This window comes from Saimiri boliviensis, chromosome 9 (genome assembly GCF_048565385.1).
Source record: "Saimiri boliviensis isolate mSaiBol1 chromosome 9, mSaiBol1.pri, whole genome shotgun sequence".
NCBI lineage: Eukaryota > Metazoa > Chordata > Mammalia > Primates > Cebidae > Saimiri > Saimiri boliviensis.
Window position 1 is genome coordinate 62463073 of NC_133457.1, and position 23783 is coordinate 62486855.

The 23783-nt window shown below is 43.2% G+C and overlaps 2 protein-coding genes across 29 annotated transcripts in view; one reads left to right on the forward strand and one right to left on the reverse strand.

The window, feature by feature from the left end:
* LRRFIP2 (LRR binding FLII interacting protein 2) overlaps positions 1 to 4445 on the reverse strand; it is a 137130-nt gene extending 132685 nt beyond the window's left edge. For 12 of the 28 annotated variants that reach the window (XM_074406019.1, XM_074406016.1, XM_039461901.2 and 9 more), the window contains exons 1-2: positions 4144 to 4443; positions 2628 to 2694 (exon numbers count right to left, since the gene is read on the reverse strand). The gene's annotated coding sequence lies outside the window, so the exon portion shown is untranslated. The other 16 variants (XM_039461912.2, XM_039461910.2, XM_039461907.2 and 13 more) reach the window with 7 other exon arrangements.
* Positions 4446 to 4489: 44 nt separating this feature from the next.
* The window catches only part of GOLGA4 (golgin A4), a 148562-nt gene continuing 129268 nt past the window's right edge, over positions 4490 to 23783 (forward strand). The window contains exon 1 of the mRNA XM_074406004.1: positions 4490 to 5165. The gene's annotated coding sequence lies outside the window, so the exon portion shown is untranslated. The remainder of the gene's footprint in view (positions 5166 to 23783) is intronic.

Genomic DNA, 23783 nt, shown 5'->3' on the forward strand with positions numbered 1-23783 from the left:
TCAAACTCCACAGAGGTTTATTTTATTACAAATAGAGTAGGAGGTGGAACACAGAAGAGAGAAGGTAGATTATTTACTTCTTTCCTGACTAATAACATAGTAGCCAACTTATACGGGGCAAGAAGTTAAACTATACACAATGCTTTTAATTGATACTGGTCATAAAATTCTGAAACAATCAACCTACTATAAAACTATTACCAAATAAAAATGCTTTCTATATGACGGCACCAGTCTTCAAACCACAATACTTCTACTTTTACCAGTAAGAATAAAATTAACCACCTGACACTCAAATGTTTTTAAGTACCTTATAAAATGCATTTGCAATATTTTTTAATGGCGGGATGCATAAAGAATACATAGTAATTAAGAGCTCCTTTCCCTTCCACAAGCCCAAGAAATAAGCTAAATTCCATTATAAATAAAGCCCAACATAGGATTGAGATCGTTTTATCTTTTCATAACTTCAGTCCCAATCTTACAGCCACACTTTGAAAATACATTCTATATACATTATTAACTAGCTCAAAGACTTATATATGAATTGTTCATTATAGCAGTGTTTATAGAAGGCTAAAAACAACCTAAATGTCTGTCAATAGAAAATGGTAAAATAAATAATGGAAAATGAATAAATTATGATTCATCTACACTAGACAAGACTTGCAGTCTTTTAAAAAAAAAGTGAGATAGAATTATGTGCTAAATATAGAAAGATCGTCATATGTCAAAGAATGAAAGACACAGTATATTTCTCCTAGACATATGTGATTGTATATATGATAGAAATTTCGAAAGAGATACACAAAAAAACCATTAACACTGGTTGCTTGGATTGGGGGTGGGGGTAAGGAAAGGGTGAGAGTTTGTGGCGGAAAGCAGACTTTCTTTTCATCGTATACCACATTTTTAAATGTTTTATCAATTTTTTAAAGTCCCATAAACATCTACTAAACATATGAAGTAAGCATTCTCCTTCTATAATGCCATTTCTTCCCCCTCCTTAATCATCTCTACTTTTATCTATTGTTCTCCCTAGCACTAGGCTAAAACAAACGGATACATATGTTCCCTATGTATGGAATTATCTTATTAAAAAAGAAAAAAGAAATGGAATTATTTCTTGACCTCCCCATAAAAATAAATAACGGAACAAATACAAAAGTATAACATGTGATCAACCCAGTTTTTAGCCTAGTGTTTGACTCCTCTGAAGTCTAGAATAATTTACTATAAGCCAAAAAGTTCAGAAGGTAAGTTTTGCTCAACTCCCTCCTTCTGAAGTTTTAAAAGTTGAGTTTTATTTATTTTTGAGACAGGGTCTCACCCTGTCTCCCAGGCTGGAGTGCAGTGGTGCTTTCAGGTCTCACAGCAGCCTCAACCACCCAAGCTCAAGTGATGGTCCCATCTCAGCCTCACAAGCAGCTGGGACTGCAGGCACAGACCACCAGCTAATTTTTTTTTGTAGAAACTATGTTGCTCAGGCTAGTCTTGAACTCCTGGACTCAAGCATTCCTTCTGCTTTGGCCTTCAAAAGTTGGGGTTTAAATGATGATCACAGATTCTATTCTTTATTTGCAAATTGGATAAAGTAGTACACTTTCCTGGGTAAGGGACCATCTTTCCATTTAGATTTTCCAGACGGAAAGCAACTACTTAAAAGTAAAAAGCTAAGAAACAGCCTCTATTTTGCAGGTGCAATGGATAATGATCCTAAGACAAAGACAGAAGAATTTTCTTTCCTTTTGAATGATCCTCATCAACATTCCCAGGACACTGCAAGAATTATTTTTTTCTATATATGATCAACTCTGTTCCTTCTCACACTAGGAACAGGGTAAACAATACACAAAGAGTTTTGCAAGAAATTGTTCCCTCCCTCTTGCTAAATTCATTTCTAATAAAGACTTGTTTTTGTTTTGAGAGGCACAGATACTTTGCCAAATATATTCTCCATATTACCTTGTCCCTTCGTTACGGAGATACTTAAACCCTGCTGTAGGAAAGTTTCCCTTGCATATTTACCTATAAAGACTCAGTTATGGTGATTTCCATAAGGGATTTTCCAAAAGGGAATCTCTGTTCACAGGGAACTGAAATTCTTAAGTCACTATTAGCTGGACAAAAGTCAAAAGCAACATTAGGAAACATTCTGAATATACTGGATAGCCAAAGTAAAAAAAGACAGCAAAATTTAGTGAAAAAAGTAATTTAATTTAGTAAGCTATACCAACAGGACCGACTTGGCATTACTTTATCACTAGCTAAAGTTCTTTACAAAGGAAAATCAAGGTAAAAAGCAGGTGAACTCCAAGAGAAGGAAAAGAAGAAACAAGGCTAAGGGTATCAAGATAATTTTCTAATTTCAACCTTATTTTACTTAACATTTTTAAAGTGAAAAATGACCAAATTACATTTCAGCAATAAAAAGTTATTTCTGGTTTAAAGTGAATCCATTCCAATCACAACTTCAAAACACATTTTCTTCTAGAACAGAACTCAAATAAGAACTCAGCGTAGTTTCATTCTACATTTTAAAAGACAGAATCACAAAAATAGGTAATGCTTTCCACTCAAAAGACTATGTTGCATAGTGCAAATTCTTTCGGTGAACATTTTCGTACCTTAGTGATGGTAGCTCTCCTTTCCACTGACATTTACTTCTAGACCTCTTCATTTATCTTCCCACATCTGGCAAAAAAAAGGCGGGGGGAGCAGTAAAATCACAGCAATCACTTAAAAACCAACAAACTATTCTAAACTCCAGCATTCTGTAAATACTTTACCTTTTATTTCATTTTCATTCTTCATGATTATAAATATGAAGCAACAGACCTAACAAAACATAACACCACACTTCCCAAAAAATGAGTAAAGAACACCAACTCATTAGGCAGACACGAACTTAGCTTTCCTCTATTTCACTTTTCAGATTCATAGCAATGATTCACAGAGTGACCTAACTTCGAAATGAATCACACTTTCCGAAATTCTTATTCTACATGAGTATATTCTAATACTAGGTCATTATCTCTGTATCTGTTAAACAGAGCATGATGTTGGTTAAACAGGGTTAGTACTGCAAGATATTCAAACCACAACAACTTTGGAGTCCCTGCCAACTAACTCTATTTGCAACACAGCATTCTCCAATAATTGCATTTTTTCACGCAGATTTATCCCCAAATGAAAATGTTATCTTGTAAAAATACTATTTTAAACACTGATTAAGAACTTATCCATCCATACCCTGCTCTCCCTCTCTCTTGTTCCATTACTGCACCCACATTCTCTTCCCACTATGACAACATAAAAAAATTAAGAGCCACTATTAATTTTTAGCTTACGTATCATTTTTAGTCAACCAACTCTACAATTTTTTTGTTTATAGTAGAAACGCTGAATCATTCAATGGAAGCTGAAAGAAAACCAGCTACTAACAGTTAAAGTTTAGGAAGCAGTATTTACCTAGCTAGCCATGTCTCAGCAGCCTGTATTTGTATCTCCCACGGTGGAAAAAGTAAAGCAAACACTTGAACATTTTCCCTCTAAGAAAGAAAAAGTGGGTTTCCTTAGGTCCTCCTGCATCCTGCTGGTAAGTCACAGGCAGGGCTGACCGGAGCTCCGTAACTTAACAATCTAGGTGTCAATAACGCCTCCTATGAGTCAAGTATTAACCCAGCAAGCGCCTGTTAAACCTGCGCTCCAACTAGAGTCAAGGAGGAAGGAGTCAAATTCCCCCAAAAATGTTACGCCCCACACCGTCCCGACCCCGTTCCCTGGGGTGCTCGTCCCGGGACAGAACCGGAGTGTGGCGTCTGGGGAGGAAGAGAAGGGGCCTTGGGCACCCGAAACGGAGGGACAGCTGCCCAGTTTCATTTCTCGGACCGTGGGAGTAACACGTACCGTTCCCCAGCGCGGAAGAAGGGGGAACGCTAGAAATCAGACTGGACGCCAGAGAACGCCGCAGGCAGGGGGCGACCCCGGCCCGGGAGCCAGCCGGGGGCCGGCCAGTCCCCAGGGAAGCCCGGCCCCCTAGCCGAGGTCAGAGGCGGCGCGGATCCCACGGGGCTGCGGGGGCCGGGAAGGAGGCCCCCAGCTCCCCGCTCCCTCCCGGTCGGCGGCAGGAGCGGCCCTCACCTGCGTTTGGGCGCGGGCTGTGACGGCGTCGCCGTCCGGGAAGGGCCGAAGCGCTGCTCGCCCGCCCGGCGCCCGCCGGGGCGAGGGGCGAAGGGCGCGGCTTGACGACTCACTCCCGGGTCCCCGGCAAGGCGGGCGGGGACGGACGCGGCGGCTCTCGGCTCCGGCAGCCGGCTAGTCGGTCACGCCGAAGTGCCTTCCGCGCCGCGGCGGAGACAGCGGGAACCGGCCCCGGGAGGAGCCGCAGCCCGAGCGGCCGACTAAGGAGGCGAAGGATGGGCGGGGCCCCGGGGTCGACGACCCGCTCACCCGGAAGCAGTTGTGGCCGCGACTGCCCAGGAGTGGCGCTGCCGCGGGCAGGGCTCGCACCCCGCTGGGCCAAGTACCCGGGGCTGTCCGGCGGCGAGCCGGGCCCTGGGCCGCCGGGCGAAGTTCCCCAAGCGGCCGTGCTCCAGCCTCCCTGTTCCGCCATCGCGAGCCGTTCGGGCCCAACTGGAGGGAGGGCGGCGAGGCGCGGCTGCCCGTGGGGCGGAGGCCTGAGGCGGCCTTGGCGGCGGGGCTCCTCTCGGTCCCACGGTTCCTGCGCTCTCTCCGACCCAGTGCCAGTGCCGGTAATGTGAACTGAGAAGTGTGCCGGTTCAAGGCTGCCCCTGCCCTGGTTGCCTCTAAACCCTGCGGCCTGGTGGGTGTGGGAAAGGGGACTGGAGTGGCTGTGTCAGGAAACGAGTTCGCGAGGGAGGCAGGGAGGGTGGGTGTGGTCGAAATGCCAGAGCCTTATCTCGAAAATGAAAACGCGTGACCTTAAAATTATTTCTGGGAAAGAACGCTTGCTCGAGAGGTGGGGGGCGGGATGCAGGGAGGGCTGTGGAGTCTGCTAAAAATCTGAGAGACACGGGCTTGTCATTTATTCCGGAAGTATCCATCGAGGCCCACCAGGTTCAAGGCACTAGGGGAGGACCAGAGTCGTGCATTTGGAAAGCTTACCTTCGAATGGAACAGACGGACTGAAGCAAAGAAACAAGGTAATCACAGGTTTAGTAAGGCTTTGCAGGAAACGGAGAATGAGGAAAAAGATTTTGTGGGCGAGGCCTCTTTGGCTGGATAGTAGGATGGCTAGAGAAGACCTCCAGGAGGAAGTGATAGTTGAGGAGCCTCCTGACAAAAAAAAAAAAAAAGGCATGAAATTAACCTAAACAAGACTTTACATATAGGGACTGCAGATTTCAGAACCCCCTGAATAAGCCCACTAGGTCCATGTTGAGTGTCTGTCTCTGAAGCCTTGTAAGGGCTGTTTCTGTGCTGTCCACTTTCCCTGTAACTTCAGAAGGCTTGATCACTCTTACAGGTTATGTTATGGGCTCTGGCGTTGTGGTACTAATGAGAGAATTTCTAGAGACAGGGCATTATACCCCTCAGCCTTGAAAGACAAATGCTTTAAGCTTTCACTGTTTCTATGTCCCTATTTTTCTCAGAGCTGTGAGTAAACATTAAAACTATGATTTTGGCCGGGCGCAGTGGCTCAAGCCTGTAATCCCAGCACTTTGGGAGGCCGAGGCGGGTGGATCACGAGGTCAAGAGATTGAGACCATCCTGGTCAACATGGTGAAACCCCGTCTCTACTAAAAATACAAAAAATTGGCTGGGCATGGTGGCACATGCCTGTAATCCCAGCTACTCAGGAGGCTGAGGCAGGAGAATTGCCTGAACCTAGGAGACGGAGGTTGCGGTGAGCCGAGATCGCGCCATTGCACTCCAGCCTGGGTAACAAGAGCGAAACTCTGTCTCAAAAAAAAAAAAAAAAAAAAAAAAAACTATGATTTTTACCTTGGCATGTTATGATCTGAATAAAATGATTAATGACATCTTTTGCCAAATTTGTTGGAGACAAAATAAAGGGAGAGGGACCTATTCAGATGCAGTACCTGAATAATACCAACAAACCCAATATGTATTAAATATTAACTGCACAATTAATAAAAAAAAATTGTCTAGATAATACATTGGATTCTCTTGCCCTTTTAATTTTACTCCTCTGCCACTTGTTTTGATTCATGCAAACCAGCAGAAATATTTTGCATTGTGTTTCTGGGAAAACTGGGACTGAGAGGAAGCTAAGACTTACTGATCACTTTCTATTTATACAGCATTGTGCTAGGAACTTAAATATCTCTTCCAGTATTAGGACTAACCTTGAGATACGAGTTTTGTTGTTTGTTTGTTTTTTTTTTTTTTTTTTTTAGAGATGGGGTTTCACCATGTTGGTCAGGCTGGTCTTAAACTCCTGACCTCATTGATCCAACGGCCTCGGCCTCCCCACATGCTGCGATGATTACAGGCTTGAGCCATCACGCCCGGCCTGAGATATGGGTGTTATTATACCCACTTTAGTAACAAAGACATTGAGGTTCAGAGAGATTGTGATATATCTACGGTAGCAAAACTAGTAGCTGGAAGAGCCAAAATTTGAACTCTCTCTGGCCCTACTAAATGCATCACCATGAATTATTTCATGAGCTATCTTTCCCTGCACATGAAGTGGTTTTTTTCTGCCAAGAATATGTGTTCCTTTATCTTTTTGGAATATTCTGACATGGGAATGCCTCCAGGTGTGTGAGGACTGACTTCTGTGGGGTTGTATCAATAGATGAAGGAAAATTTTGCGATTGTCTGTACAGTTTGGGGGATGAGGTAGTACGATGTATACATTTTTGTTCCTTTCATAACAAATTCACAGTTTTTATTGATGAGGCTAAGAAATAAATGTTTTGGGCCGGGCGCGGTGGCTCAAGCCTGTAATCCCAGCACTTTGGGAGGCCGAGGCGGGTGGATCACGAGGTCAAGAGATTGAGACCATCCTGGTCAACATGGTGAAACCCCGTCTCTACTAAAAAAAATACAAAAATTAGCTGGGCATGATGGCGCCTGCCTGCAATCCCAGCTCGGGAGGCTGAGGCAGGAGAATTGCTTGAACCCAGGAGGCGGAGATTGCGGTGAGCCGAGATCACGCCATTGCACTCCAGCCTGGGTAACAAGAGCAAAACTCCGTCTCAAAAAAAAAAAGAAATAAATGTTTTGATACCACTTTTGAAAGCCTAATATTTTTATTAGTAAAGTGTGTCCAGGTCAGGCATAATGGCTCACACCTGTAGTCTCACTACTTTGGGACTCCAAGGCAGGTGAATTGCGTAAGCTCAGGAGTTCAAGACTAGCCTGGGGAACATGGTGAAACCTCATCTCTACAAAAAATTAGCTGGGTGTGGTGGCATGTGCCTGTGGTCTCAGCTACTTGGGAGACTGAGGTGGGAGAATTACTTGGGCCCAGGAGGTCAAGGTTACAGTAAGATGTGATCGTGCTACTGCCCTCCAGCCTGGGTGACAGAGGAAAACTCTGTCTCTAAAAAAAAAAGAAAAAACAAACAAAAAAAAACCACACAATTGTTTCTGTATGTGTGTTAGAAATGTTTTTCTAATTTTATTTAACTCCTTACAAGCCAATGGAAACCTAGCAATATAACTGTCTTTGACTGTATATTCGTTTTAAGTTCTCCTGCTAAAAGTTCTCACCTAGATTTCTTTTTTTCATGTTGTTATTTTTTTCTTTTTTACTTTTTATTTGGAAATAATTATAGACTCACGAAAAATTGCAGAAATAGTACAGAGGTCATCTGTAGTATTTGCCCGATTTCTCCCATTGCTACCTTACATACCTATAATACCTTATTAAAACCAGGAAATTGACATATTGCTGTCTTCTTTAGTTTTTTAATTTCTTTTTATGCTTAATTATATCAAAAAGTTTCCATTTTGCAATAATTCATTTCTATTTTATTTGACTTGGCCCTTCCTCTCCTAAATTAGCAAATTTTTTTTTTTCTTTTTTTTTTGAGACGGAGTTTCGCTCTTGTTACCCAGGCTGGAGTGCAATGGCACGATCTCGGCTCACCGCAACCTCCGCCTCCTGGGTTCAAGCAATTCTCCTGCCTCAGCCTCCTGAGTAGCTGGGATTACAGGCACGTGCCACCATGCCCAGCTGATTTTTTGTATTTTTAGTAGAGACAGGGTTTCACCATGTTGACCAGGATGGTCTCGATCTCGTGTGATCCACCCGCCTTGGCCTCCCAAAGTGCTGGGATTACAGACGTGAGCCACCGCACCCGGCAGCAAATGTTAATAAGCTTGTCCTGGTACTCATCTTGAATTACAGTTTTATTTTTAAAATTTTCTGGGTCAGGCTGGGCACAGTGGCTCATGCCTGAATTCCCAGCGCTTTGAGAGGCCAAGGCGAGCAGATCACAAGGTCAGGAGATCGAGACCATCCTGGCCAACATGGCGATACCCTGTATCCACTAAAAATACAAACAATTAGCCAGTCGTGGTGGTGCGCACCTGTAGTCCCACCTACTCAGGAGGCTGAGGCAGGGGAATCACTTGAACCCGGGAGGCAGAGGTTGCAGTGAGCCAAGATTGCGCCACTGCACTCCAGCCAGGTGACAGAATAATATTCCGTCTCAATTTAAAAAAAAAAATTATCTGGGTCAACACAATTGAAAGTGATTAATTTGTAAGGTTGTTGCTTTTTCTGGTCATTCTGTTCCATGTCATCCCGCCCTAATAAACCTGCAAAATTATACAACTTATATGTATATATTTTAATACTTTTTCTGACCACTGCAGTTTTTTCAGGGACTGTTATCAAAGGAAAACAGAAATACAAGACTCCTCATTTGACTGGATTTGAAAAAAAGTTTCTAAACATCTAACTGTCAAAACAAGAATACTGAGTAGGCATGGTGGCTTAACACCTTGTAATCCCAGCACTTTGAGGGGCCAAGGCGGGCAGATCCCATAAGCCCAAGAGTTCACCACCAGCCTGGGCAACATGGTGAAACCCTGTCTCTACCAAAAAAAAAAAAAAAAAAAAGCAGATTGTAGTGGTGCACACCTATGGTCCAGGCTACTCTGGAGGCTTAGGTGGGTGGATCACTTGAGTCCTGGAGGTCAAGGCTGCAGTGAGCCATGACTACACCACTGCAAGCCAGCCTGGGTGACAGAGCAAGATCCTATCTCAAAAAAAAAAAAAAAAAAAAAAAAAAGAATGCTGTGGTTTGTTGGTTATGATGCAAAATCTCACTTATGGCTAATTCTGGTTCTACATGGATTCTCCTACCCACGGCACTCACCCTTTACTCCGCTAGTGATTATGAATGCCTAATCACTGATGATAAAGTAATGGTTTTTCTGTATTATATACTTACTATAAATGAGTAATAAAACGTCCTTCGTATTATAGCTTATTTAACAAACATTTATCTGGCATGTATCAGGCACCCAATTAGGTACTTAACATAGGCAAAACAGCATCTCTGCCCTTAAGGAGCTAGAATTCCAGAGTTTCTGTTGACACATATATTTTAATGAGTGTTAAGCTCTCACTATATGCCAGGTAATTTGCAAATGCTAGGCATCAGAGGGGAAGCAAAAACAAAGTTGTTTTCTTTTTCTCGTGAAACTGTTAAGGGAGACAATCTCACAAAACACAGGTATTACAAAAGGTAGATATGTGCTGCCATGAGGGTGTAAAAACACTGGGACTTGACCTAAGCTGAGGTGTCAGAAATGCCCTCTCCTAGGAAGAGGTGTTTCAAGATGACATTTAAAAGTGCTTCAGGCAGAAGAATCACTTGAACCCTGGTGGTGGAGGTTGCAGTAAGCTGTGATCGCACCACTGCAATCCAGTCTGGTGACAGAACGAGACTCCATCTCAAAAAAAAAAAAAAAAGTGCCTCAGAGTATAAACTACATGCAGAAGTGGGGGAAAGCAAGAAAGAGCATATGTGGGCTTCATGATGGAACCAACAGAGTCCCAGGGACTGAAATGAGAGAATGTGAGATGAGTCTGAAGAGCTAAGGGTCCATCATTCAAGGCCTTATACCTACTCATTCTTTAAATAAATGCATCCTGAGGGCCTCCTATGGACCAAATCCTATTCCACACGCAGAGGACATGGCAGTGGACAACAAATTCCCTATCTGTGAGCATCTTACACAGACAATATACAAATAATATTTAAGATAATAGTGCTGTAAGAATATTCAAACAGGGTGAGAATGAAAGGGTAGAGTGGAGTTGCTATTTTATTAGCCTGAACCCTATGAAATTACTGATTTTTTTTTTTTTTTTTTTTTTTTGAGACAGTCTTGCTCTGTCACCAGGCACCAGGCTGGAGTACAGTGGCACAATCTCAGCTCACTGCAATCTCCGCCTCCTGGGTTCAAACAATTCTCCTGCCTCAGCCTCCCTAGTAGCTGGGACTGCAGGAGCACGCCACCACGCCCAGCTAATTTTTGTATTTTTTTTAGTAGAGACAGGGTTTCACCATGTTGGCCAGGATGGTCTCAATCTCTTAACCTCATGATCTGCCTGCCTTGGCCTCCCAAAGTGCTGGAATTATAGGCGTGAGCCACCTCACCTGGCTGAAATTACTGATTTTTAAAAATAATTTTTGACCTGAGAATGACATTAGGTTCGTGTGGCTCAATCAGTTGTGTGACATTAGGATCATATGGTTGAACTTAACACTTGGAAGAGTCAGAACTAATGAGGTGATCTAAAGAAAGAGAAGCCAACTGTGTAAATACCTGGGAAAAGAGCATTTCAAGCAAAGGAACAGCAACTGCAAAGGCCCTAAAACAAAAATGTACTTGCCATGTTTGAGGAGCAGTAAGAAGGCTGAAGAGTAAAGGACAAGCGGGAAGGATAGTAATAGGATGGTAATAGAGACCAGATCAAACTGGTGACCATGGTAACAAATTTTCTCCTTTTTAAAAAAAAAAAAAAAGTCATTCAGGCTAGAGTGCAATGGCATGCTCATAGCTCACCGCAGTGATCTTCCTACCTTAGCCTCCTTAGTAACTGGGACTATAGACATGCACCACCACGCCCAGGTAATTTTTTTTTTTTTTTTTTAGGTAGAGACAGGCCAAGTTTGTGCCTGTAGTAGTAGTTTCAGCTACCTCAGGAAGCTTGAGCCCAGGAGTCCAAGGTTATATAGCAACACAATTGTGCCTGTGAATAGCCCCACCCTCCAGCCTGGGCAATATAGCAAGATCCCATCTCTTAAAACGAACAGAAAACCCCAAGCAGCTCTTCTCCATATTGGCTTTATATGCAGACTTAATCACGTGGTAGCAAGACAGTTCTCAAAAACTTTAGTTCTATATTCACTCCAGTCCCAAGTCCAGGAAGAGAGAGATCTTTTCCAGTAGCTCCTAGATTCACTGAATCAATATGGGTTACCTTCCCATCCTCTAACAAATCACTGTAGCAAGGAAAATTCTGTGCTATGATTAGCCAAATTTGAGTCATACGCTTTACCTCTGGTCCACCCAAGGAGCATGGATTGTAGAAGAGGAGTGGTTCCCAGAAGAAAAAAATGGAGTACTGTCACCAAAACGTGGAAATAGATACTGATGGTCAAAACACAATACTTACTACACCAACTAACTCAAAGGCCTTTGCATTAAGCTTTTAAAAGAAGTTAGTTGTTGCCATGGCACTCATTTTGAATCTCTTCCAGTTCCACACACAATACTGCATTTTCTTCCCCTGAATCATCAGGCTTTCATATATTTAGTTGGCACTGATGGGTGAATGTCATGAAAAGTAAATGCATGATTTTGAAAGTTAACCGGCTGGAAGGGTCAGTATTTCAGCACATCACTTTTTAGGACACTCCCACCTGGTATTGCAGGTAGTTTCTTGTCCTTATACTTCTTTCCTATTGTCAGCCTACCTGAAACATTTATTTGTCCTTGATACCCTAGAGGCAGGGTGGCTGATAACTAACATGCCTGGGAAACACTTCAGAAGCAAGTGACAATGAATTTGCTAAAGTTCGTCTTCCAGAAGGATATTTACATTGTAGAATCTGGAAAGGAAAATTTATTTACAGATCTGTCTTTTCAGTTTCCTTGTTGCACTAACAAGTTATTTTTCCCATATGACGTTTAATCTACCTTACATGACATTTTTAACATTTTAGTTCAAAATTTGCTTCAGAAAATGATAACTTTGGTGTGAAAAGATTGTTGGCTCTATTTTTCTAGAATTTGGGATGGTTCCTCTAGTTTGCTGCTTCCTTGGACACCAAACATAACATTCTCTGTTCTAGGACGTGCTTCAAGTCAGTCATAAGACTGGCAGAAAATCAAACCAAACTAAATGAATGGTTGTTGAAGTTAATCTCCCATCCTGGAGCTGTGCATGCCATGGAGTAGCCAGCTTTTATTAACAGGCACAATCCTGATCAAAATCACTGCTCTGTGGTCCTGTTCATCAGAATTTCATGTTATGGAAACTAGATTTGGGCCTGGTTTCTTTAAAAATAGATGTGATAATGAAATAATCATGTATTACAGCCGTTACAATTTCTATTGTATGAGAAAGTGGATAAAATATGAATGTAAAAGAGTAGGTTACTAAACCGTATGTTCTAGATGAACATTTAACATTTTAATTAGCCAGGCATGTGTGGTGGCCAGTGCCTGTAGCCCTAGCTACTCAGGAGTCTGAGACGGGAGGATTTGCTTGAGCCCAGGATTTCAAGGTGAGCTTTGATCACACCACTGCACTCCAGCCTGGATGACAGAGCAAGACCCTATCTCAATAAAAATAATAATACGCCAGGCGCGATGGCTAACACCTGTAATCCCAGCACTTTGGGAGGCCAAGGCGGGTGGATCACGAGGTCAAGAGATCGAGACCATCCTGGCCAACATGGTGAAACCCCATCTCTACTAAAAATACAAAAAATTAACTGGGCATGGTGGCGCGTGCCTGTAATCCCAGCTACTCAGGAGGCTGAGGCAGGAGAATTGCCTGAACCCAGGAGGCAGAGGTTGCGGTGAGCCGAGATCGCACCATTGCACTCCAGCCTGGGTAACAAGAGCGAAACTCCGTCTCAAAAAAAAAAAAAAAAAAATTACATTACTGCTATGGTCTGAATGTGTCCTGCCAAAACTCACATGTTGAAGTCCTAACCCCCAAGGTGATGGTTAGGACTTCAACATGTGAGTTTTGGCAGGACATCTCGGGGCCTTCCTTAGGTGATTAGGCCATAACAGCAGAGCACTCATGAATAGGATTAGTGCCCTTATAAAACAGGCCAGGGAGACACCCCTTCCTGGTCCACTGTGTGATATTAGAATGAGAAAACAGCTGTCTGAGGAGGCAGGTCCTCCCCAGACACCGAATCTGCTTTGCACATTGATGTTGGTCTTCTCAGCCTCCAGAATTGTGAGAAATAAATTTTAGTTGTTCATAATCCACCCAGTACATATTTTGTTATAGCAGCCTGAGTGGACTAAGACAAATAGCAATACCACAGAGTCAAAATAAAAAACTAAAAATTCAGTCGAGGGTGGATGAGGTGTCTGTAATCCCAGTGCTTTGGAAGGCCAAAATAAGAGGATTATCTGAACCCAGGAAATTGAGATCCACCTGGGTAACATAGGGAGACTTCATTTAAAAAAAAAAAAAAAAATTTAAATTATGTGGGTATGGTAGCATGTGCCTAGAGTTCTAGCTACCTGGGAGGTTGAGGCAGGAGAATCACTGGAGCCCAGGAATTCAAAGTTTCAGTAAACGATAATCATGTCACTACACCACTGCAGCCTAACTAAGCAAGACCCCGCCTCCAAAAAAAAAAATCTAATTATGTGTCTCATTGCTCAAAATTAAGGTAGATTTCTCACCTGTCTTGCATATATCATTAATTCTTTCATTTTAAAAAGAAGCCTGTACAGTGGCCAGGTGCGGTGGCTCATGCCTGTAATCCCAGCATTTTGGGAGGCCGAGGCAGGCAGATCACCTGAGGTCAGGAGTTCAAGACCAGCAAGACCAACATGGAGAAACCCCATCTCTACTAAAAATCCAAAATTAGCTGGGCATGGTGACATGCCTGTAATCCCAGCTACTTGGGAGGCTGAGGCAGGAGAATTGCTTGAACCCGGGAAGCAGAGGTTGCAGCTGGTGGAGATCACGCCATTGCACTTCAGCCTGGGCAAGGAGAGGGAAATTCCATCTCAATCAATCAATCAATCAATCAGTCAATAAAGCCTGTTCCGGGTGGGGTGCGGTGGCTGATGCCTGTAATCCCAACACTTGGGTGGCCAAGACAAGTGGATCACCTGAGGTCAGGAGTTTGAGACCAGCCTGACCAATATGGTGAAACCCTATCTCTACTAAAATACAAAATTAGCCAGGTGTGGTGGTACATGCTTATAATCCCAGCTACTCTGGAGACTGAGGCAGGTGAATCGCTTGAACTCAGGAGACACGTTGCAGTGAGCTGAGATTGCGCCATTGCACTCCAGCCTGGGCAACAAGAGCAAAACTCCGTATCAAAAAAAAAAAGAAAGCATGTACCAATGCTAGGAGTAAAATAAGTATACAGATGTGGCTCCTGCCCCCCAAGAACTGTTGTCTAGTGACGATACAACAAGTAAGCTAACAGAAACAATCCAGCATGTCACAGTCAATAACGGGGTTTTATGCATCCTCCATCAAAATGCCTAAACCTTTTACGAATCAAATGTTGGCTGTAAGCTAAGCTACCAAGCAAGCAGAACTCACAGTGGCACTGACTGTCACTGCTTCAGTTTAAGCAACATCCCTGTGGTTGTCCATATGGTATGGTAGTGTCCAGTTATTTGAGTAGTGTTCAATTATTGGAATATTTATTTGCTCTTATTTTATGAAAATGCAGATGCAGGCCGGGCGCGGTGGCTCAAGCCTGTAATCCCAGCACTTTGGGAGGCCGAGGCGGGCGGATCACGAGGTCAAGAGATCGAGACCATCCTGGCCAACATGGTGAAACCCTGTCTCAACTAAAAATACAAAAATTAGCTGGGCGCGGTGGCACACACCTGTAGTTCCAGGTACTCGGGAGGCTGAGGCAGGGGAATTGCTTGAACCCGGGAGGCAGAGGTTGCAGTGAGCCAAGTTCTCACCATAGCATTCCAGCCTGGCTCCCAGCGAGAATCTGTCTCAAAAAAAAAAAAAAAAAAAAAAAAAAAAAAAATCACAAGTTCATAATGATACTAAGAAAATAAATTCAGGCCAGGTGCGGTAGCTCACCTGTAATCTCAGCACTTTGGGAGGCTAAGGTGGGAGGATTGCTTGAGGCCAGGGGTTCAAGAACAGCCTGGGCAACATAATGAGACTCTGTCTCTACAAATTTTATAAAAGGAAAGAAATTCACTACTCACCTATAGAAGTTGCCATGGTAAGTTGCTAATTATATGGTAATTTGTAAATAAAGGGAAAGAACCAAACATTTGTTCTGCCTTTATTGAACAAGCTGTATTTCAGTGTAGCCGATGAATTTTAAAGGAAAAGTCCTTTTGTATAAAATATTTCCGACTAATGAATGTAAAATAAATGATAGGCTGGGTGCAGTGGCTATGTAATCCCAGCACTTTGGGAGGCTGAAGCAGGTGGATTGCTTGAGGTGAGGAGTTCAAGACCAGCCTGACTAACATGGTGAAATCCCATCTCTACTAAAAACACAAAAATTAGCCGGGCGTGGTCGCAGGTGCTTGTAATCCTATCTACTCAGGAGGCTGAGGCAGGAGAATCGCTTGAACCCGAAAGGTGGAGGTTACAGTGAACCCAGATCACACCATTGCACTCCAGCCTGGGCAATAGAGCGAGACTCTGTCTCAAAAAAATAAGATACAAATAAAAAAAATCGTAATTTCAGAAACTACTAATAAAACAATAGATTTAAGAAACAATCAGCAATGGCTGCTAAAATCATTAAATGAAAAATTGGTGGGTAGAGTTAATGGATGGATCAGCCTGACAACACCTGGATCCACTGAGCAATCTTTACATCACTAAAATCAAACAGCCATAAATCATATGCATCCCAATGTAGTATAATTTGAAATATATGAACCATCTATGAAGTATTTTTGTTCCCCTGCAGAAAAATTTTGAATTTGAATCCAATCAAACCTTTAAATCTAACTACCAATTTTTGAGGAGGAGAATAAATGATAGAGGAAGGTGTCAAACCACACCAAAATGACAGTCAACTAAACGCAGAATGTGAAGAGCCCTATAGACAAATGACAGGATTTCTTCAACAAATAGGTTACTCAATAAATTAAAAGAGACTTAAGAAACATAACAATTCAACATAGTATATGGATCTTGATTTCATAATCCAATTATTTAAAATTTTCTCAGCCGGGCGCGGTGGCTCAAGCCTGTAATCCCAGCACTTTGGGAGGCTGAGGCGGGTGGATCACGAGGTCAAGAGATCGAGACCATCCCGGTCAACATGGTGGAACCCCGTCTCTACTAAAAATACAAAAAATTAGCTGGGCATGGTGGCGCATGCCTGTAATCCCAGCTACTCAGGAGGCTGAGGCAGGAGAATTGCCTGAACCCAGGAGGCGGAGGTTGCGGTGAGCCGAGATCGCGCCATTGCACTCCAGCCTGGGTAACAAGAGCGAAACTCCGTCTCAAAAAAAAAAAAAACTTTCTCAGACAATGGGGAAATTTGACTATAGGCTGGATATTAGATTATATTAAGGAATTAATTACAGATTAATACTTCTGTCAATGTCATAATGATACTGTGGTTGTGTTTTTGAAACCAGTTCACCTGGTGTGGTGGCTCATGCCAGTAATCCCAGCAATTTGGGAGGCTGAGGCAGGTGGATCATTTGAGGCCAGGAGGAATTCAAGACCAGCATAGGTGCTGTAGGGAAACAAAAAAATACAAAAATTAGCTGGTCGTGGTAGTGCACGTCTGTAGTCCCAGTTACTTGGGAGGCTAAGACGGGAGGATCTCTTGAGGCTGGGGGGTGGAGGTTGCAGTAGCCCAGATGGAACCACAGAGCAACAGAGTGAGTCCCTGTCTCAAAAAAATAAAAATAAAAAAGTTTTTTTCTGTTAGAGACATATACTGAATTATTTAAGGATGAAATTATATGATCTCCAGTGTTTCCTTCAAAGTACTTCAGAGGAGAGGAAGTGGCAGCACAGAAATAAGATTAGGAGAGAGTACGTATTAAAGCTCAGTGATGGATACATGGGAGCAGGGGAGAAGCCTAATATTTTATTTGTATGTTTGAACATTTTCCTAACAATAAGTTAAATTTTAAATAAGTAAATAAGTAAAGGCTTTAGTGCAGTTTATGTCTCCACTTGGCTTATGCCCTGGGGAAGAGACTGAGGGAATGAATCTGAAGAACTGTACTATTGAGATCCCTGTACCACTTGGTTTTGAGTGCCCTTGTCTAAATGTGTAATCCTAAGGAAAAAGGCATCTCCCTTCCTTTCTTAGTGGAAGCCTTGAAGGAATGTGTATCAGTATCAGCCACAGTGAGGACACAAATCTCAATCCAAGTCATTTCTTTCAGATGGCCTATGTGTCTGCAAGAGATCACAGTATTGGTAGCTGGAACTTGGGTCTGAGATGGGATGCAATTATTTATGACTGGAACTTGTTTATTCCGGGAACTTATGTAGACATAAGGACATAAGGACACTGTGTCTACATGAGTCCTTATGTCTACATAGGTCCTTATGTCTACTAAATAAATATTTATTCCTGGAAATTATTTATTCCGGGAACTTATGTAGAATATATTGGAAGGAAAAAAATCTCGCCTCCGACACCAAAGCCCCGGCCACCTCGTCCTCTTCCTGTTGCACCAGGTTCTTCCAAAACTGAAGCAGATGTGGAGCAGCAAGAATGGTCACTGGGGAAAACGTGTAAACCAACTGCAAACAAGTATATCCATTGCAGCCTTTCTTTTCCTTTAGTGGCATTTCAACTTGTTAACAAAAGAAGCTACTGTAGCATCAAGACTACCTCCTAGCCCAGGGCTTCAGCATAAAGCAGCTGCTTAATTAATTTTTGTGGATCCGGAGCAGAAATAAGTTACCATTGGGATGCAGATTTTGAATAGTCTGCCATGAAACGATTAAACGAGTGAGAATAATGAGGAGCTACTTAATTGGAACTATGTAAAATGGCTCCTTAAGCTTCATGGACAATTGAGTAACTTCAGTATCCTCTCTTCACTCTTGTTTACTTCCTGCTCTTCTAGAATCAAGTGTTAGGTATTCTGGTCTCTTACGATGAGAAGATTAAACAGCTGTAGTTTCAATTAAAGCATTAATCTGGGAAAAAAAAAAAGGACATAAGGACTTATGTAGACATAAGACATAAGGACACTGTGCTGAAATCCTGTGGGCAGCGGTGGAAGCTGACAAAGGCATGGCTTTTCAAGGGTATAGCTTTGACAAAGGTATTGCTTTTTTTTTTTTTTTTTTTTTTTTTGACACGGAGTTTCGCCCTTGTTACCCAGGCTGGAGTGCAATGGCGCGATCTCGGCTCACCGCAACCTCCGCCTCCTGGGCTCAGGCACTTCTCCTGCCTCAGCCTCCTGAGTAGCTGGGATTACAGGCACGTGCCACCATGCCCAGCTAATTTTTTGCACTTTTAGTAGAGACGGGGTTTCACCATGTTGACCAGGATGGTCTCGATCTCTCGACCTCGTGATCCACCCGCCTCGGCCTCCCAAAGTGCTGGGATTACAGGCTTGAGCCACCGCGCCCGGCGCTTTTTTTTTTTTTTTTTTTGAGACAAAGTCTCACTCTGTCACCTGGGCTGGAGTGCAATGATCTCAGCTCACTGCAACCTCCACCTCCCGGGTTCAAGTGATTCTCCAGCTTCAGCCTCCCTAGTAGCTAGGACTACAGGCATGCACCATGATGTCCGGCTAATGCTTTTTTGTATTTTTATTAGAGATGGAGTTTCACCACATTGGCCAGGCTGGTCTTGGACTCCTGACCTCAGGTGATCCACCTACCTTAGCCTCCCAAAGTGCTGGGATTACAGGCTTGTGCCACCGGGCCCAACCAGTATTGTTTCAAAACATTTCAGAATCAGCAATGACACCAGGCTGTCAGCTTCTGCAGCAGCTAGGGTGATACCTTCCAGAGCAATCAGCCGTGGTTCTGTCCACTGTGACTCCTAAGCTTATCAAGCTAAGAGGAGAACAGGAAAGGTCCAGATTTTCTGCTAATCTAGGCACATGGAGATTGACTTAACAAACTAAAGGCATCTTTCTGGTGAGATGTCGTGTATTCTTCAGCTGGTGAAGAGGATTTACTCATTACCCTGTTCTTGAATTGTATGATTGTAGTATTATATTTTATTTTTTATTTATTTATTTATTTATTTATTTATTTTGAGATGGAGTTTCGCTCTTGTTACCCAGGCTGGAGTGCAATGGCGTGATCTCGGCTCACCGCAACCTCCGCCTCCTGGGTTCAGGCAATTCTCCTGCCTCAGCCTCCTGAGTAGCTGGGATTACAGGCACGCGCCACCATGCCCAGCTAATTTTTTGTATTTTTAGTAGATTCGGGGTTTCACGATGTTGACCAGGATGGTCTTGATCTCTTGACCTCGTGATCCACCCGCCTTGGCCTCCCAAAGTTCTGGGATTACAGGCTTGAGATTGTAGTATTATATTTTATGGAAACAACTTTTGACTATGATTCAGAGGTGTGACTGGAGTATTTCTCCCACACCCTTGTCACTTGCGTAAACTTGGACAGGTTGATCTTCTTTAAATTAGGATAATAAGACCTTCCCTATCTACCTCCAGGTTATTGTGAGGATCGTAAGAGATAATATATAAAACTATATTTTTTGTAAACTAGCAAATGCTGCATAAATGTAAGGCATCATTAGTATTGTAAGTGACTGAGTGATTTATATCTTACAGCCCCTTATTTTCCTTGATATTTTTTTTTCAGAGAGAGTTTCGCTCTTGTTTCCCAGGTTGGAGTGCAATGGTGGGATCTCAGCTCACCGCAACCTCCACCTCCTGGGTTCAAGCGATTCTCTTGCCTCAACCTCCTGAGTAGCTGGAATTACAGGCATGTGTCACCACGCCTGGCTAATTTTGTATTTTTAGTACAGACCGGGGTTTCTCCATGTTGGTCAGGTTGGTCTCGAATTCCTGACCTCAGGTGATCCGCCCGCCTCAGCCTCCCAAAGTGCTGGGATTACAGGCATGAGCCACTGCGTTCAGCTATTTTCCTTGATTCTGTGTTAACAATAAATGTTTAATTAGTATTCTGTAAAATGAGTGCCAAAACAACTACAAATAAATTTAGTGTATAGTATGATCTTTCTATATTCTGCTACATTACAGAGGAATTCCTGGGAATAAGAAAAACTTTTCCAGTTAATATTTTATAGTTATATCTTGAGTACATTCTCATCAATTTAGGAGACAATTAAGTTGCTATTTATTCCATAAATAATGCCAATTGTTTTATCATCTCAGTTTCATAAGTCAACATTTCTTCTGATCAGTAATGTATAATCAGGCTGGGCACAGGGGCTTATACCTATAATCCCAGCATTTTGGGAGGCTGAGGCAGGTGGATCACCTAAGGTCAGGAGTTTGAGACCAGCCTGGCAAACATTGCAAAACCCTATCTCTACTAAAAATACAAAAATTAGCCAGGCATAGTGACTCACACCTGTAATCCCAGCACTTTGGGGGGCCGAGTAGGGTGGATTACCTGAGGTCAGGAATTCCAAACCGGCCTGACCCATATGGCAAAACCCCATCTCTACTAAAAATACAAAAATTAGCTGGGCATGGTGGTGCTTGCCTGTAGTCTCAGCTACTTGGAGGCTGAGCCGAGATTGTGCCACTGCACTCAAGCCTGGGCAACAGAGTAAAGACTCCATCTCAAAAATAAATAAATAAATACATTAATTAAATAAAATTAAATAAATGGCTGGGCTCAGTGGCTTACACCTGTAATCCCAGCACTTCGGGAGTCCGAAGCTGGTGGATCATAAGGTCAGGAGATTGAGACCATTCTGGCCAACATGGTGAAACCCTGTCTCTACTTAAAATCCAAAAAAATTAGCTGGGCATGGTGGTGTGCACCTGTAGTCCTACCTACTCTAGAGGATGAGGCAGGAGAATCACTTGAACCCAGGAGGCAGATTGCAGTGAGCTGAGATCACACCACTGCACTCCAACTTGGCAACAGAGCAAGACTGTCTCAAAAAAAAAAAAAAAAAAGCCTCCCTGCCTAACCTGTCTCTTTCTTCTTCTCTGTTGAGAGGTTCATGCATCATGAGGAAATACCAGCTGCTCTAAATGATTTCAAATTTGTCTGATCCAAACAAGTTGCATACCAGCTATAGATGTCAGGACTTTGTCAGTTATAAGCAACAGAAACCTGAGTAAAACCTGCTCAAGCAGAAAGAATTTTTTTGATTCAGATAACTGGGAAGGATCCTGGGCTAGTTTAGAGGGTGGAAGGAAGAGCGCAAGAATCTAGGGCCTCAGAGACTTGAACTCTGGGCTCACGGTCAACTGGACTCTCTCTCCATTCAGTTCCCCACACTGTCACAACTTTTTTGACATATTCACCTTTTCCTCTCTTACTGCAGTCAGGACTTTACAACACTTTTAATCTCGCCAGCAGCCTAAGTCACATGCTGTCATGCAGCTGGGCCAGCTTAGGTCAGGTCCTCACTGCTCTGTTCCATCACTGGTTTGGTCCTGGGGGCTGATGGGAGGGGAATACCAGCAGGAAGAGGTCTGTGTATTGCATCCCTGGAAGGACACTGATTAGTGCTGCCTGGATCTCATACCCATTTCATGGCCCAGCATGTAACAGACAATCAATAAATACTCTTGAATGCATGAGTAAGGCTATCATGAATAATATGACAGACAAAGCTCTCACTGTTGTAAATTAGTAAATACACTTTATGTCTATCTGGAGATGCTGGTTCATGTGCACTTGCTTATGAGATGATGTCTGCTGTCAGTGTTTTGAGGAAAGTTTCTGAGTCTGCAAGACTGGGAGCTTTGGTAAATTCGGCCACCCTTGGAGGTTTCCTGGATAACAGTCTGTTCTAGATGACCACCTAGACTGTGAGTGCTGATGGAGAATGGCTTTCTCTACTTGAATCTCTACACTGAGAACTTACTAATGAAATGTATAGATTTTTCAAACTTATGTTTACAACATCATAATGAGGTAATTATAGCCAGATAAGCTTGTATTGTCTCCATTTAATAGCTAGGAAAGTCCAGGCATATATTGGGTAAGTCAGCGTTTTTCAAGGAATGTCTTCCAGAACACAAGACCCCTAAGTGATTCATAAAAAGGGGTTCTTGCCGGGCGCGGTGGCTCAAGCCTGTAATCCCAGCACTTCGGGAGGCCGAGGTGGGTGGATCACGAGGTCAAGAGATCGAGACCATCCTTGGTCAACATGGTGAAACCCCGTCTCTACTAAAAATGCAAAAATTAGCTAGGTATGGTGGCGCGTGCCCGTAATCCCAGCTACTCAGGAGGCTGAGGCAGGAGAATTGCCTGAACCCAGGAGGCGGAGGTTGCGGTGAGCCGAGATCACGCCATTGCACTCCAGCCTGGGTAACGAGAGCGAAACTCCTCCTCAAAAAAAAAAGGGGGGGGGGGTTCTGTGGTAAATTATGATTGGGAACACTGAATGATTTCTAATATATGTTAGTATGTTAAAGGTTCTGAGGGAAGCAGCTAAAAACTCAATATGGGGCAGGTGCAATGGCTCATGCCTATAATCCCAGCCCTTTGGGAGGCTGAGGTGGGAGGATCACTTGAGCCCAGAAGTTCAAGACTAGCCTGGGTTTGTAGAGACCCGATCTTTACAAAAATTAAAAAGTTAGCTGGGCATGGTGGTGCACACTTATAGTCCCAGCTACTCGGGAGGCTGAAGTGGGAGGATCACCTGAGCCCAAAATTCAAGGCTGCAGTGAGCCAAGATAATGTCACTGAGCTCCAGCCTGGGCAACAGAGCAAGATGCTGTCCTTTAAAAAAAGCAGCAGCTGAAGAAAGCTACATGAGCTCAAATCTGTTCAACGTTGATCAAAAGGATTTAGCAAAATTATTGGACCTTAAGCCTCCTGTTTCTGCGTATATCTTCTCTTACTCCCTCCTGTTTTCATAGAGGGTTTGTCTCTTTCCACCTAAGGCCAATCTCTCCATCTATACCTAGGACCCTATCTCCCTGTCCTTCCATTCTTAGGAATCTTTTGTTTCTCAATTCTGTCCCTCCTCATCCAAGGACTGATAGCATCTCCCTGCTTTTGCTAATCATCCTGTTTGATTTTCCAGTACCTATATAATTAGTTCCCCATCCTGGTATGAGTTATGTTTTCCTGATTTGACCCTGACTGATGATGATACATGGAAATATCAGAAAATGGGGGGGAAGGGGAAGGAGAACATTTGAGAATCGGGCAAAGTCTACTTGACTTGGTAGATGATCTTGAAGTCAAGGTACCTCAGGAAAAGTAGTGGAGATCAGAAGATGACAGTACATTGATGTCTATAAGCTCTTACCTAGGCATCACTGTTTCCTGTGAAAGCAGATGTCCTCCACACTAGGGGTTGTGGGGAAGTTGTATGAGTAGAGAAAAGAGCAGGTTATAGAGGAAAGCCCATCTCCCTGTATATGAGCAATTCTCTCTGGTTGTCTGTAAGTCACAAATAAGTCAGTGCTGTCATCTAGCTGCCTGGGGTGGGGGTCAG